Genomic DNA, 17,448 nt, shown 5'->3' on the forward strand with positions numbered 1-17,448 from the left:
TTTGAGAAAACCTGAAAGGAAAATGGTACACTGCAAACTTTCATATTGACAATTTCTGCCATTAAATCCCAAATGTTTTTAAACTTTCACCGAGCTTGGCACTGAGTCACCAACCTGCTGAGGCAATTATGCAAGCCAAAGTTGTCTTAATTGAGCTTCCTCAAGCATAATCCCTCAGCTCCAATTAAAAAATAAAAAGAGATGCTGAGAAGCCATGTCCAAAATACTTAAATTTGAATAGCCTAAAGCAAACATCTAAATTCATGCCTAGACAATTATGAAAAGGTGGGCTTATTTCAAAAAGTATTACTATAAGGCCTGTAATTGTGAGGCCCCATATACAATTTCTCTATTTGTTCTTTCTGTCTAGAAGAAAAAGTGTCTTATAAATCCTTTGGCATTGCGACAGTTACAGTGTTTCCCACAAAATAAAAGCTACGAATAAGAAAACACAAATCAAACAAGCTCTGTGAAGGAGAAGACTTGAAGTATTAGGGAATTTAGGATTTCTGAAGGTTCAGAATCAGTGGTGTACACACGTCTCTTCTAAGAAAGGTAAAAAAGCCCAACTGGGGTGAGTCTCAAGAGATTGAAATGCTATGTAGGATCTGCTTTCAACAGATCAAAAGGAGGGGTCTACCTGTCAAGTTCCATAAAAGCAGCTTAACCACACACAGACCAATGGCTTTTTTTACATATCTTTATTTTAGTGAGGGTTATCAGTCCTGTACACCACTCCAAATGAGGTCGCTCTCAGTCGTATTGATCTCGTGGTGAGGATGGTGACTTGGTTCCACTATGGTGGGAAGGACAAGGCCCAGACAACTGGAGCTGAGGTTGGGTCTTTGAGGCTCTTCAGAAACAATTTCAACAAGTTGCACTTTTGGATTTGTTTTCTTTTGAATGAAGAGGTCTTGGTAGTACTTCACTCACAGTGGAACCATCTAAGGAAGATACCCCAAATGACTCAGATTATTTTCTCTCCCTCAGATTTCCTTAGGGTGGTTTGGGAAAGGAAAGGAGAGGCTGTGATCAGATCCTGTACTAGTCATTTTCTACCAGAAGCAGTGAGATGGCTGCAGATGACTCCAATCGGTTGTTTCAAATACAAGAACAACTTCTTGCCTGTTCTTGTGCACACTGTGAATCCCCTTACTTACAGTCAGTCTCATTTCTGTTGTTTTACTGTGAAATTCAGTTGATGAGCAAGCTCCCAGAAGCGAGCTCCCAACTATAATTTAATTAAAAGGGCAGCAGTGAAGTTTCACCATATGCAACTGCCAGATGCAATCATTGCAGTTTAAGTCTAAAGGCGACGTTACTGCCTGTACTGGAGCGTAGTTTTATAAGCGCTGAAAGCTGTCACTTATGTCACAGACATTGCCGTAATGCATTATGATATTACCGTTTCAGCAGAACCAAAAAATATTAATAATACATTTTGTGAAAGCATTTACAGCAAGCAAGTTCAGAACACGATGTTTCAAGTGCCATACACTTTTCCTTGCAACTCCATAAAGTCACTTGAGATATGTTACATTAAACTATATACTTTGCCTGGCATTATATTAATACAACATCTCACAGGTAAATTTAAACCACCAGAACCTGGAGGACTGAAGGACACAACTAATTAGGGATAAACAAAAACTGAATAGGAGCCCTTCCCTATTCTGTGATTCATAGGAATATAGAATATTGCATCTAAAGTACCTTAAAATTGTGTCTCTTTGGAGGAGACTTGCTGAATGCATTTCAAAAACTCATGAAAAATTTTAAATGTCTTTAACAAAATTCAATGAAGAATGATGATCCTTAAATCACCCAAAACTAACTAAATGGACAAGGTCTATATTGTCTGTGAGACAGCCTTTCAAAAGTTCAAAGCAGGAGTTAATTTTTCAATACATTGTTCAGCTTCCTTCACAAGGACTTCAGAAGAAAAAAGATCAGGCTAAAGATAACTATGTCAAGAAGATGAAGTTAATTAAAATGTATCAGGATTTCAGAACAGTAGTACACCACTTGATAAACTGAATGCAAGCGTGACATACAAACCAGCTTGCTTTCCTAAAAACAATACTGGCTTCAGACCTGCCACCAACGTTGAGCTCCATTCATATTTAGGTAATGTTGCTATGGCCAAAAGAGTTGTTATAGCATTAACACTACTTAGATCAGAATTAGTTTCTTACAGCAGAGTCATAAGATATACAAATTGCTTAAAAGAAAAAAAATAACTCCAGTATTAAAAGTAGATGTTATCCTCTGATTAATTACAAACAGCAATTCATCGTTACAAGGATTGTTATTTATAATGTTTTGGTGTGTGTGCTGAGCCCAACCAGAGGCACAGCTCGTACAAAAGTCAAAATAAAAGCACCTGGTAAAGCTGGTCTTGCACACAAATGTGACAGACAAAAGGATGAGACAGGAGAGGCACTCACAGGGTGTTTACTTTTGAACAGCACCATGGAGTCGGTGAAAAAGTTCATTTCATCAAAATCTGCAACTCTGAGATAAAAATATAGCACATCTTCATAAGCTTCACCACTTCAAATATTACTCTAAGATAACATCATAACATCTGTTACAAAATAAACACTTTTTTTTCTAAAAACTACAGCATAATCTGGATGCCATATTCAGCCAGTAGCAGGATTTTTCACTCTGCATTTCACACAATGGAAAACTCCAAAGCAGACATGTGATCAGAATTTCTTTTTGATGTGATGCATGCTGATCACCGATATTCCCAAAGGAGTGAGAAGCACGGAGAGCCCATGTGCAGAAGAAAACCCAACTTCTCCTTCCTCCTGCCCTAAGGCCAATTCCAACTCTTGCCTCTCAGGCTTCAGCATCACTGCCATCTGCTCTGCTGTAGTAGTTTTCATATATTTTCAAATATTTCCTTTTTTTCCCCTTATCTCCATGATTTCTTCAGCTCCAGAATTCCAATTTTCTATTCCTTCCATTTAAGAGTAGCTCTGCAAATATGTTTAAAGGGAAAACCAAAAAGAGGGAAGCACCCAGAACATCTGCCTGATTACAGACACCAACACAAGCAACTGATCAGCTCACATAGTAACTGGACAGGAGGAAAAACCAGCTAGCGTGGCACAGAGGACAGAATTGCCACTAAAATCCTCACTTTTTTCTCCACATCCTCATTCAATTCCTCCCTCCCTCTCACTTTTTCTTAAGCATCCAGCTCATGAAAAACAAAAATACAAGGAAACAGTAGTAGCCTCATCCTGTTCAAAGTGGGTGAGCTGGCGGGGTATGAAGATGAGAAGCAAATTCAGCGCCCTGCATCTGTGACTGAAATTGTTCAGAGAGAATACTTGGAACATCAACAGTTTCAAGGGATAAATGGGAAAGCTGGAAACGTAAAGAGAAAGGCACAGCAGAATAAAACAATCCCTGCTGCGCAAGTATCTTATCCACAACAGAAGATAGGCAACAACCAAAGAAATACAGTTTCTTCAGTTAGAGGCAAAAAACAAGGCTCGTTTTACTTGGGGAAAAAAATAAAAAAGAAAATATGAATATTTTTGTTCTAATAGCTTTGTTTATCGTGGCCTTGGAGAACTGTAGCTGTTGATCTGTCCCTCTTGGCTCACCGCATACAGAACAGCTCAGTTTACAGTCCGGTTTTCAAGCTGTGTGCGTGGAATCTGGCCCCAGAGCGCGGCTCTGCCATCACTGTTCAAGCCTCATTGCTTTGTGTTTATGGGAACTGCTGCTGTTCCAAGTATCCTCGCAATGATGAGCCTTTTAAACAACACATGCAGGGAGCTGAATTTCTCTTAATCTTGCTTATTCTCCCACACAGAGAAGTCTGTATCATGTTAAATCTGATTCTAAATGCTAAAGCAATTCACATGAAGAAGAGCAATCGTGAAGTCAACTTCTGTTGTTCACTGGCTCACATCTATACAAGCTCCCTGCAGCTACATAAACACCTCTATGGTATGTTTTACATAGGGTGTTTGGGTTTTGGTTGGTTGTTTTCTTTTATTATTTTTCAAGATTTTTTAAATGGGTTCTTGTAATTCAAAAACTCCAAGAGCCTACAGAAAGTAATCAAGTCATTTCCAACCCTCAGTGTGAAAAACGAGCATTGAAACCTCATTGTCTCCCCCTCCCAAAACCCAGACTATCTATTTTCCAGCAAGTCATAGGCGTTTCCTCTAGAATTTCCTACAGCAAGTTAATATTAATTCTACCTTTTGTTGGAGAGACTGCAGTACTACTCCCATTTTTTGTATTATATGCTATGATTCATAGGCGTCTAATATTTCACATCTGCGGATAATATACACATTCTTATTAAAAATTAGGTTAATCTTTTTAATTAGCGTGGCTTTGAAGACTAAACCGGCTAACCTGAATTCTTGTGCCTGTATCCAAGATGCCAATTTTCAAGCTTTCTGCAGGTTCTGATTTATGTCTAAATTACATTGGTAAGTAGGCGAGGTGGACAGCTGTACCTCAACATAAGGAATTTAGACCCAGTTTGTACCAAGCAGTTCCATTAACACAGCCACAGCAGAAAAGGTATTTTAATTTTCAATCAATATATCTCAGCAGCAAACTCATTAGCCAACCATTAACCAGAATGCATTGCCTCATATGGACCTCCTGGAGTTGATGCAGCTGTATGCAAAGTGTTGCCCAAAGCATGCACATTATTTTTTAGTTATTCACCACAGAACAGTTATTCTATTGGAATCAAATACCTCCCAAAGTGTAAATGGGCAAAAGCTCATCTCTAATCACATATGGAATCTGTTAATCCTTGAAGAAGCACATAGAGATCAGCTGTACCCCTTGTGGAAACCAGACTGCATAGCTCAGCCACCTCCGTCTCATCAGCAGATAGAGTATGAAATTATGCACCTAAAGTTCTTTTTAAGTTTACTTCTTATTTATTTAAAGCCATCCAAGTGGAAGATACACAAAGGACAACACTGAGAGATTTGTTGTGAACTGCTCACAAGCAGGTGAAAACAGCTCCACCGCACCAAGTGTCCAACCCTGTTTGACACTCCATGGCCTGGATCTCCACGGGGCTTAAAGAGCACACAGGAATCAATGAGATATCAGCTCCGTGCTGCTTTTCATCGAAATATACGAAAAGCAACTGCAGCAAACACCACACCTTCAACAGGACACATCTTTCCTAGCTCTTAAAGAACACAGCAACCAAGTCTATTAATAATAATACACTAACAGTTCATATTTTTTCCCAAATGCTAGACTAAAAAGCTAGACTTTAAATAGTCCGGTCTTCACTGCATATATAGGTGTAATATTCACTCACTTAACATGGTTACAAAATATAATATTGTCAGACATGACCACACACTTGCCTACGTAAGACTTAAACTTATGTCTCTATATAGCTATAAATTAATAGCCTAACATTTGTTTTCCCATGATTCACAGGAATTGTTACAATGCACTAGGAGGGGCAATGAAAGGCCTAATAAAATAATGGCTTAAGAAAACTCTCAGTACAGCAAGACTTGAAAATACACTTATCACAGCTGTAATTACAAGCCTGAATGGGCACAGCTGATCCCTAACCTCAAACTGGTTCCACTCCCATTCCCTCAGTCTGCATTAGGAAGAAATCTTTACCATGGCCTTATTAAACAAATATTGCTTTGTACTGGTTTAAAAGGTTCTACTAGTTTAACCTGTTTATACAAAGAGTCAGACCATGATATTACAGCGCTAACTACCTCAAAGTCCTCAGATTGTTCAGATTTTTGTAGGTCTCACCATTGTATTTTGGCTGAATTGTTTCAGGAAGAGAACCATAACCACATTCACCTGCCGTTTGACACTGGCAACTCATCATTCCATCTAACAATCACTGAGGTTATTTTATTCAAGAATGAATACTAGAAATGTTTCCTTGTGATGTCCTGATCAAACTGTGGACATCTCAGATAGTGTATTTGGTTTATGATATTACTAATGAATTGTCAAAGAGGTCACACTGGTTACTGTGAAATAAAAGCAGTGCTTTTCAAAAAACAGAAGTGTTTTCTACATCAAAGTTATTTTCTCCCAAGCTTGACTGCACCATGAGTCCAGCTATGAGTTATTTAAAGCAGGTGCTTATTTTTCAATCTGCATAACAACACCACCAGTTGAGGTAGACAAGTACGAAAGTAACGTGGATTTAAAAGTTCAAATTTTGCCAGTTTGGTAATAGTTTATTCCAATTTCTTTGATGTCAATCACTGAAGGAAAAGAAAAAAAGGATTCAAAATACTATTCTGATTCTGTGCACGTAGTGGATGGGACAAGAAGAGTCTCATGTTGTAGTAACAAAACATAAGGCTGGACTTTAACAATAGCATTTTGACAGTAAATAAAACAAAGCTCTGGAATAGGTTGCCTGGGAGGTGCATGAGGGAAAGCAAGACAAAAAGACCATATAAACCTGCTCCTGATATGCGCTCTACACAGAATGAAACAACTGTTATGGGAAAACTAAGAAAGGTCCAGCTCAAAATCTCTTTTGGTTCGATGATTTCGGAATTCTTTGGCCAAGCGGGCAATTAAGGTTCAAATCTCTCTCCTGTACCAGGTATGGAAACACAGAAGTAGTGGCTGTTGTGCGAGTTTTACAGCTGCCATACAAACCCCATTAGGAACCAAGTTCTGTTCACTATGCATCTTTGCTCTTATTTAAAAGGCCTGAAAAAAATTCTTTTTTCCCTTGGCTTGAACTAATATTACAAAACTATTCTGGAGCTACTCAAAATTGTTCATGTTCAGCCATTCAGTCCATAGGGGAAAAAAGTTAATTACACAACCCAGTTACCCATTTAATTTTCCAAGGCTGAATCACTGTGTGTCCACAGAAAGCATTAATAAACACGGTTTATCTCTCTTTATGAAAGTTGTGATTACCATTTTTCAATAACTGAAGTTATCACCAATATGATACTCCTCATACCTTGAGAAATTGAACCAAAATGGCAAAGCCTGTTTGAATTTAGCTCAAACACCAGTTTCCTGTGAACATGTTCTCTTCTTCCTATATATAATGTCAAAATTCAGGGGTGGGTTTCTAAGAGCACAGCGTACCAGGGCTCAGCTGAGAACAAACAGGAACAGCCAAGTACATGAGACAACAAACCTCTATTTTGGTGCCTAAATGAGAGGTAAATATTCTAGGTTAAAAAAACCCGAACAAACACACACCTGGTTGTTTTAAGAATCATTACAACTTAAATATTATATGTAGAAGTGGTTTATTTTGCATTTCAGTTACAGAACACATTAGAAATATTTAAGAAGTTTTCTCTATGGAATAGAAAACAGCCCAGTGCTATGTACCTCTAGTACAAGACCCATTAAAATAAATTGACTTTAATTCTGTCATATTTGGCACATATGAAATCTGTACACGTGCATTAAAAACCTTTCATAAGTTCATAAAATTGTTTTTCTAATGAAAAATGTAAAGTCTATTTGAGGAGGAGTTCATAACCTTCCCAGAACTGGAATACAATGGACAAAGTTGAAAGACTCAAACTGAAGACAAACATCTTTGGTTGCTGATACAGGAAGAATTTTAGAGGCAGAATACACATTTTATTTTCAAATACAGGAGATCAGCAACAAAAGAAAAGAACATTGGAACTACCTTGACCTGCAATAATACAAAAGCCATTGCCACTTGTTTTTACCTCGGCAACCTAACTCCTTTTAACAGGTAATTGATATTTGGCTTCTGAACTGCCACCAAAACATCACCAAGCTGTTGGTTCCCACACAAATACTGACCAAGCTGCATCTTTGTTTTGAAGACAGACAAAATAATTGTCAATTGGTATGTATTGCTGCAGACTAGCAGACCCTAATATTTCAATTATGAGGGAAAGTGAAGAGATTCTTAACAAAGGAAACAAAAATTAGTACCACTTCTTGCCATATAGACATGATGGTAAGGGTATAATTTAACATATAAGCAGACTTCATGAATTGTGTTCTAAATTATCTTCAAGCAGAAGTCTTCCAACAAACTATACATATCATCAGCCTTTGATATGCTTAGTTCAATGCAGAAACATCTCATCAGGTAATAATTTCCAACATAAAAGAATATAAGAGTCTAATTTCCAACTTACACAGTAGGTATTAGCGCTTGCAATCCCCGTTTGCATTATCAGATACAACCAGCATGATTTTTGAAAGGCATTTTTATCACATAAAGGCTTCTGCTAATATCACTATGCCAAGTCCTTTCACCAGAAACGTCCAAAACTTAAACAGTGGTTCATCCAGTATATGCATATAAGATGAGCCCAAGGGTGCCTTATGGTTTTAATAGTTTTTAAGAACACAAATACTCACATTTTGCCTCAAAAAGAAGAAACAGATCACATTCCCAAAGAAACAGGTGATCTCAGGTGAACCAGTCTCAGAGGCTACAACCCAACACTACTCAGGCCTAGAAATACTCTAGAACAAATTTTAAAATGTACCAACAAGAAAAATAAGTTATTTCCCTAAGCGGTTCCATAGCTTGCATAAAGACATCAATTACCATAGCTTGTCTTCTAAATTAATGATTCACAGTGATGGATTATTCATGCAAGTCGGCCAGCTGAACATTATACTTTGACTCTGGGGAGAAAGTATAGCATGTCTTAATTAACTATATTTTGTGTAAGCCAGAAGAGAGTGAGGAAAAATTTTACCTGGTTGACTAGAGAAATAAAAAGTAAGAAAATAAAATTAGTTGTAATTTAAATGTGAAAAAAATCTGCAGGAGTTACCATAATCCATATTTGAAGTGAACTTGCAAGAGCACATTGTCTCAAGCAAGCTCTGCAAAGTAGCTCCAAATTGGTGCTTTGTTGAATGAACTCACTTCACATCTACATCATTTAAGCATGAAAAAAGATGGAAATTTTATGTTAATTTGCTGTTTCCTGTCTATGCACAACCTTGAAAGACTTCAGAGATGGCACAGTTTCTTGTTTCCAAAGGATATCGAGTATTTTCACAGCCTTGATTGAAATTCAACTCAATATTGAGTTTTTCTATGAGTGAATGATACATTATTATCTCAAATATTTCCCAAATGAATGCTGTATTCTAATGGCCTCCTTGAACATACGTGAGATTTATGTGTTATGTACATCTACTGATGACATGTTACTTTGATCAAGACAGTACAAAATACCTCTATAATTCAAACAATATCTAGGATTTGCAATTGTTAGCTCTCAAATGTTATTCAATCATTGTATTGAAAGATTTAGAAAATAAAAATGGGAAGTCTATGATAAATTTTACCATTTATCCTTAGAGTAAGTAAAATGCATGATCTAATATCCCTAAAAAATCTATACCAAGCTGCTCTAGCATAGCAAAGCCTGCCAGGCCTGATGAATTATATGGCCACCTAGTTGCCTACATGGTTTATATACAAATACATTATGGTTCTTAAAAGTATTAATCATATTCAAAGAGACCTTCACCTTTTAACATACTAATACTCAGATGCATCACACTCATTACTAGATTTTATTTTATGAGTAGGAAGACTCATTTTACATTGGAGAAACACAGGTTAAGTATAGATTAAATGACTTGTCCACTACCAAACGATCTAAAAAACAAGCAAGCTTTTTTCTTATTCTTTTAAAACGATGCTATCCATTGGCATTACCTTTCTCTGAGCGCCTACGACAATCCTAGAGCTTTTGAAAGCAAGAATTTGATTTTGTCCTTGATCTCTTGGCGCTTCAGCAATATTTCTGGGGATTCTTCTAAAGCCATACGATTCTTAAGAGATAAAGTAATAACTCAAATATAGGGCAGTTGCATAAATAAGGATTAGGAAAGGATGCTGAATATCAATTCAATTAGTCTCTACCAATCCTGATATGATGAATAGTGGGAACATATCTCACACATCTGCCTCCACAGGGCTTTCACTACAGGTAAAGATGATACCATATTAGACCTAGCTCCTTGTAATAATTTTTTATATGCAGACTTGAATTTACGTTGCTTTCTTCTCCTTTCAAATACAAGATATCCTAACATTCTTGTTGAGAAATAAGCTTCCATCAGCTCAATAATTTACTTTAATTGTTACTGAGTGAAGGCTTGCCCTCTTGAAGCTAAAGGGTTTTCTGCTGTCACTTCATATATGAAGACCTGCTATCAGTTCTGTCAAATTCACAAGTGCACTGTGTTTTGATATTGTTCATACATTTTCCTCCCTCACAGTCTTATATGAAAAATTACCAATGGCATTTTTTCACTTCATGCATATCATCCCCTTGAAATAAATCTACTTACAGTCAATTTGTTTCTTACTCACTTTCATGGATATCTTCTCTATATGCCCTGCTGCTCCATATCCCACATAATTAGATATTTATGCTTGCTTGTTTTTCTGTTATTTGTTTTTCTCGGTATCTCCTCATAGATCTAACATCCTGCTTTCTCTAATATTCCAACACAATGCACAGTAGGGAGAGCAGATGGAAACTGCAAGCTACAGATGATGCCAAGTAGCTTCTGTGCAAGTGGAGACTCCAAAAGCTCTAAAATCCACATGGGTTCCTGTGCTACCATGACAGTTTCTGTGCCTCAGCGATGCTGGGGAGGACTAATCAAAGACACTCTCCTGCATGAAATTGAGAAAAAGCGCGATTGTAGCATGCAGTGATCACGCAGGTGACATCGAACTGAGAAGCCGCATAAAGGCATGCATGGCATGTGAGACTTCAGAACCCATCTCCAGGAAGAATAACAAGAAAGCTTACAGCTACAAAGCACCGCACACATTGTTTCAGGCTGCTCAGTCCTAACAGGCACCACACTTGCGTTGAGAATGTTACCTCACGCCTTGCTGAATTCCCAATAGGTATTTAAAGATGCTCTTTACACACCTGAGTTTGTCAGATGAGGGCATGGGGAGACATATGAAGTTTTTCATCATTCTCTTGCCTCTGGCTTAAAAAAGAAACAAACTTTAAAAAAAAAAACACTTCTGAAAAGTTCTCATGGGGTGGGATATTCCAGAGACTACTTTTATTTCCTGTTCAAAGAGTTAATAGTAAAGTTACTTCTGCATACACTAAAACGAAAGCCACAGCTAGCAGTCCTGACAGTCCTGCTCCCTTGAAATGGCATTTCAGGTGGCAGAAGGAGGTGGGTAATGTCCCTTGGAGATCAGAAGCAGCAAAGACGGGCACGGACATGCTGCAGAGGGACATCTCCAGGGTCAGGCCTGGGCACCGAGGAACAGCACATGAAGAGGAAAGGCCCAGTTCTGCTGCAAAGGAATGACTTAAAGCAAAGGCAAAAGCTTGGTCAAGTATTATCTGAACCTTTATTTTAGAAGTGTGGAGTCAGCTTCAGTTTCTTACTTAAAAAGATAATCACAAAAACACCTGTTGCCTGTAACATTACTGTGAATAAACAGTGTTACTCTATAAAGAGGTTTTTATTCACCATATGCAAGCGCACATGCTTTCAGAGACAAAATAGAACTACTACAGTGTTTTAAAAGTCCATATCCAGTTTAATAAGAGACTAGTTTATTCCTCTTTAGTACTTGTAAGAATCATTAGACATATTTCAACTCCCACTAATTACTTTGTTTTTGGCAGACGTAACTGTTTCTTCCTCACGCTTTTTTTGCATAAATCTGAAATTAACAAGTCAATAAACTGACATATTTACAGTAAAAATAACTTGGCTTCCCTCTCTTCTTCCTCCTACTTCTCATGTTTCTCTTTACGGATGATAAGGTTCTCATTCACCTACAGGCTTTACATGTATTTACAGCAATTTGGGTAAGGACCTAGACAGCTTTCCTTTACATCAACAGGATCTCAAGTTGAAGACCTGATATTACAGTAAGCTGTTCTTGTTGTCTTAGGTTTTGATTAATACCTTTAAATAGTTTAGAAAGTAGAGCAAACACTTTTTTAATAAAAAAAAGTATCCGAGAAAGAAAACATGAGTTGCTTCAGTGAACTCGAATTGCTTTGTGAAGTACACAATCATTAAATGCTCCAAGAACTGCTTTAATTTAAATGTGGAAAGAAAACCTTTCAAAGGGGCAGTTTTAGTGTAGCAATTAATGATGTCTTAAATCTTTAAACCTATTTTCTTTCCAGCTACAACTTACATAATTGAGATGTATGGGGAAAACTGGGGCAGTGAATACAACCTCCGACACAAAAACTGTTACTGAAAAATGATGTTTTGCTCTCCTGTCACAGAAGGAGAGCGGCTCAGTGACGGTGAGGAGTTCAGACAGGCTGCCTGGCAAAGTACCCATGTTCCTGGTGTTACCTTGACATGCCAAGGTCAGTTAAAAAAACAAATGAAATAAATATCACATTGAAAAGTAGATGTCCAAGCTCTCCAGCTTACTCCAAACTTCTACAGGAGAACCAAGGGCTGGAATGGCATCACTGCTCAAAAGGTACCAGATGCAAAATGCAACTAGTGAGCAAGCGTTTGGGCATATTATCTTATTGCAAAGGCAATTAAAGTGTTTGCTTTCCAGTGGTGTCTGAGCAAAATTCTCAGAACTTGGTCAGAATTCCAAAAGCAAAACAAAGCCTTAAATATGTTGTTCAAAGAAGTTAGAAAGGAAATGACAGTTCTCTCTTCTCAGATGAAGAAGTCCCCCACACCCACTGCGCATGCAGAAACATGGAGACAAAACCAGATGAAAACACAGGACCTGAAGTTCTTCCGAGGTTTGGAGAGATCATTCCTACCTAACTAGTGCTTGGTTTTTCTATATTTAAGAAATCCCACTGCACACATGGTACAGTTTCAGTTTCAATTCTGACAGAACTGATCTTTCTAGAGGAAGTCAATTGTCCCTCAGCCCCATCAAGTCATCTCAGCTTTAGAATTGTCAGACATACACAGCAGATTAGAAATAGTTTCCACCATTTAACAATTTATTTTTTATATGTAATGGTAATGGTGAAGGACTGCAGGGCTGAAGTACATAATGAAGTGCTAAAAAGTTTCCTGATTAATAGCTTAGCTATTTTGTTAAAACTGAATACAATCACATTGTTTAACTCTCTTCTTTTAGCCAGAATATAACTTGTCATTATTGATTCTTCCTGAAAGAATAGTCTCAAGGTCTCAAAAAATAGTTCTCAAGAATTATCATAATATTTAAACACTCAACTAAACCAAAAATCCTTTACAATACAGGAGGTCAAATCTCATTAACCCAAAAATCAGACACATATTTAACTCATTAGCTTGTATCAATAAGAAATTTTCTCTTTTCCCATCTCACAGCTACAGCTGCTCTGCAGTCACTCTAAAGACCAAAAAGGATGCGGATAACTCTCACAGCTTTTATCACATTAGCCACAGTCTGCAGTTTTCATAATCATTGGCTTTGAAGCATATTAAACAAAGCAGAACATGACCTTACAGTTGATATTTTAATCACACCACATAAGAACAACTCTTTACCATACACACTTTGCCGCCAAATGAGATGCTATTCAGAGTGACATAAAACACAAATGGGCAGAAAAAGCCAAGCGGTGACCCTCCTGCAAAGGGACTTCGCTGCTTTTAAATGCGAAGCCACCAGAAAACCATCAACACGAACCTCAGATCCTGACTGGGCTGAGGGATCAGCAAGAAGCAGAATGCACACATGTGTACAAAGCCAGGATAAAAAAGAAATGGAAGCTTTTAGTTTTAAAATAATGCAGTGTGGCATAGCTTTACTTACTAGCAAAAAGCACAGACCATCTCATGTACATTTATGTTTACCTTTGCAGAAACAGAATTTTAAAGAGGGGAAAACGAAAAAAGATGACATTGCATTCTCTCAGTGAAGTCAGGAAACTCAAGAGGTTTCACACCACCATTCATCCTACTTGAATTCTCACAGTACTGAGCTGTTACAGACCTTCTCCAACACAAACTCCCTTGCTAATGACTGAACTAAGCTATTTACATGATAAAAATATATATATATTCCTCATGTGATTGATGCAGTTTACTTACACCTCTCTCATTTTGTACTGCTTCAAATGCCAAGTACAGAGTGGAAAGTAAGTCCAAAACTTTACTCTTATTACTTAATGGTGGTATTTTGTCTTGATGTGGATAGCTTCATTATCTCCAGCATAATTTTACAATTAAATTTGAAGAAAATTTGTTATTATGTCAAGTGAATCTTCCAAGATTCATAAAGTATATCCTTTCCTCCTGCAGGAACGTATGTTGCAGTATTTCCACCCGAAGTTTCACTAACCTTTTGACATCCCGTTCACAAGACTAACAGCACTCAAAAGACACTAAACCCCCAAATTTTAAAGATATTTCCAAATTTAACTACACTGGTCTTTCATATAGTTGAGGAAAAATACAAAGCTATCACTAATCACAGTTGTCTATATTGATGTCTTTCCCTACCATGTGCCCATTATACTGACCTGTAACCAGAGATACTGACTGTATCAGAAGCAGGCAAGTGTACACAAAATAAAGAAAATAAGGCATTCATTTTAAAAGCCATGCTTACACACTATTTTTTAACATCCTTTTGAACACACAGTGCATTTAATGTGAGGACAGCTTAAAGACTGAGTATAGGACAGATGTACCGTATTTAATTCATATTCAGCCTGTGTTTTACAAAGAATAACATATTGCCTACACAGAACACAAATTGGCAGAAATTCTTTTAAAAGGTATTCAGCCACATCAAAAAATGTGCCTTCATGAATGATGAGCAATCAAAACACAAATACGAAATTCTGAGAAAAAAAACATCAGATATGTTAGTTGAAAAGGATTTTGAAGAGATGAGAGTAGCTTGATCTCGATGTGAATAAACCTACCTGTACTACCTCCTCTCCACTGCTATATTTTGTGATACTTAAGATCAGAAATTGAATTAAACTACATGTAAACATGACATTTACATCCACAGAATAAATTTCAGAAGAGTTATCACAACTGTGTAGCATTCACAGCCACATGCCCCCAGAACTCTAGACTATATATGAACATATACGCATTCTTCCATAGGAGAGGAGGTCGCAAGAGACCCCGGTCTTAAGGGGCACAGAAACACATCACACCGGTCACTCCGCAGCTCAAAGGTGTTAATCCCAGGCCACTTTTGGAATCAATGTGAGCTGGCAGCACCGTATCCAAGGCATTCAGTAGGCCAGCAGACACACAGGATATCGTGTGGTTTCAACAATGAATGTGAAAGTAGATGAGTGACAACTTCACGGATATTTTCATCAGCTTGTGAATAAACCATTCCCTGAAAATGGTAGATGGGGAAACAACAACAAAGCAAATTTAAAATCTCAAACTCGACTTGAGGACATGAACACATAAGACGGACGGTCTTGTGAAGATAAATTTCGGAACTCATGACCGCATCTAACACCAAACTTAACAAGCCTTCACCTTGTACTACCTCTTAAGTTGCCATTTGTAATCCTGTAGACAACCCAGACCTTACAGAAAAGCCAACAACCATTCAATCACTCAGCTCCTTGACAGTTATTCCTCAAAACATTCAACCAAGCCACAACAACTCTGATAAATACCATATACACAAGAAAATATGAATCCGGTCCAAGACCTTGTTGCTTTTGTAACAAACAATCCAAAAGGACAGACTCTGAAGAAGTATCACTAAATTGATGGAGGGGGATGACATATTCTACTTCAAGTGTTAGCACCAGTAGGATTGCAGCTTTGTAGTTTTACTTGAAAACATACTCATTTCACTGAAAGGATAAAACACCATAGACATGCATTTGGCTCAATCCACGCTATGACATTTTGGTAAATGTCTCTCACCTAATCAGAATAGTATCATTCTCCATTAGACTGAATTACTGATAGCATCAAAAATGATTAGACAAGAGCTGAGGAATCAGAGATACTCAGTGATTAATAATACACAATCCATACACACTATGTAAATTTTAAGCAGTCCTTCAATACCGAGATGAGTGGAGTATTTGATATATGCAAAATCATACACAGGTCTGATTAAAATAAAACTAAGTGGTAGGGTGAGAAGTCTGTACACATAATAAATATAACAATCCAGGTGTTTTATTTTTCTTTCCCTGTCCCCAGCATTCTCTGCTCACGTACGTGAAGGTGATGGGGACCGGTGACAGTCTGTGCACAGGATTTGTCTGTTCTCACAGACATCAAAGTCTTCCCACTTTGCCATCTCACTGCTGCAACTTACAGCCCATGTTTGACAAGTTTAATAATTTACTGGTCAATTCACCTGCTCGCACTGGAACCCATCTGCCTTGTTAGCACAGATGATGCTAGTCGGTATTTTTTTAAAAGGCAAGTTTTCACACTGATGCATCAGAAATGCAAATCAAATCCAAAACTGAGTTAGCAGCTCAATAGTAGAGTTAATTTTAAATATTAAAATAATAAAAATATTTAAAACTTCAAGTATTAAAGCTTCCCAGTGACACAACTACCTCGATAAACAACACACAAGTTAAGCATTTTTTAGCAGACAAAATACTCCATCTAAGCGTACGGTCTGTGGAGCACTGACCAAATTAACGGCACGACTGTGCCACACACGAGAAAATCTCCTCAAAAAAGGGCTCCAGCTCCGGTCGGAGAGCGCCCAGAAACGCCACACTGACCTGCCCGACAATTTCTTCGGCAGGGACGGGATTTTATGAACTATTTTCGCAACACTTACCACAGTCCAACTTGACAACAAAGTGCCCGGGCTGCGGCGCAGACGGTGGCGAGTGGGGCTGGGGCCGCCTCAGCTCCCGGGAGACGGGAGCGGGATCCTCCCCGCCGCTGCCGGCAGGTGGAGAGACAAAGGGGGACTGAGCACTTGAAGCACTTCGGGGTTTGGTTTCCCACCCCGTTAAGTTCTCTCAGCGGCGGGAAAGCGCCCCCACTCCCCAACGCCTCCATCCCCGCCGCCGCCTCCCCCCGGCGGGCGCGTCCTCCCGCCCCTCAGGCACTAACGGAACCGCCACCGCTGCGGAGGCGCCTTCCTGAGCTCGCACCGGCGCTCCCACCGGCGGCCCCCGCGCGGGGTGGGGAGAGGAAAATAGGGGAACGTTCCGCCGCACCGCCGTTACCAACACCCGCTTAGTGCCGAAACGGAGCGACGCGAAGCACCCCTCAATTCAAGAAACAGACGGGAGCCGCCGCCCAGCACATGCACTCCCAGCAGTGAATAGACGAGCGCACTCACCGGAGCGCTACCGGCGCGGTAACACTCCCACCCGCTGTCAGCCCCGGCTCCCGCCGCTCCGCGCTCCGCCGCGGGTGTGCTCCCCCCGCCGCCGCCGCCGGGGTAGTCTCATCGCCTCGCGGAAGCTCCGCCCCCACCCGCCGGCCTCACGCTCCGATTGGCCACTCCCG

At 39.0% G+C, this 17,448-nt stretch overlaps 1 protein-coding gene across 3 annotated transcripts in view; it reads right to left on the reverse strand.

Moving 5' to 3' along the window:
• The window catches only part of SERPINI1 (serpin family I member 1), a 49,272-nt gene extending 31,885 nt beyond the window's left edge, over positions 1 to 17,387 (reverse strand). For 2 of the 3 annotated variants that reach the window (XM_065844952.2, XM_065844951.2), the window contains exon 1: positions 17,279 to 17,387. The gene's annotated coding sequence lies outside the window, so the exon portion shown is untranslated. Of the gene's footprint in view, positions 1 to 16,765; positions 16,873 to 17,278 lie in introns of all 3 variants that reach the window. The other variant, XM_065844954.2, reaches the window with a different exon arrangement.
• Positions 17,388 to 17,448: the final 61 nt, after the last annotated feature.

The sequence above is a fragment of the Patagioenas fasciata genome, chromosome 9 (assembly GCF_037038585.1).
Source record: "Patagioenas fasciata isolate bPatFas1 chromosome 9, bPatFas1.hap1, whole genome shotgun sequence".
Lineage (NCBI taxonomy): Eukaryota > Metazoa > Chordata > Aves > Columbiformes > Columbidae > Patagioenas > Patagioenas fasciata.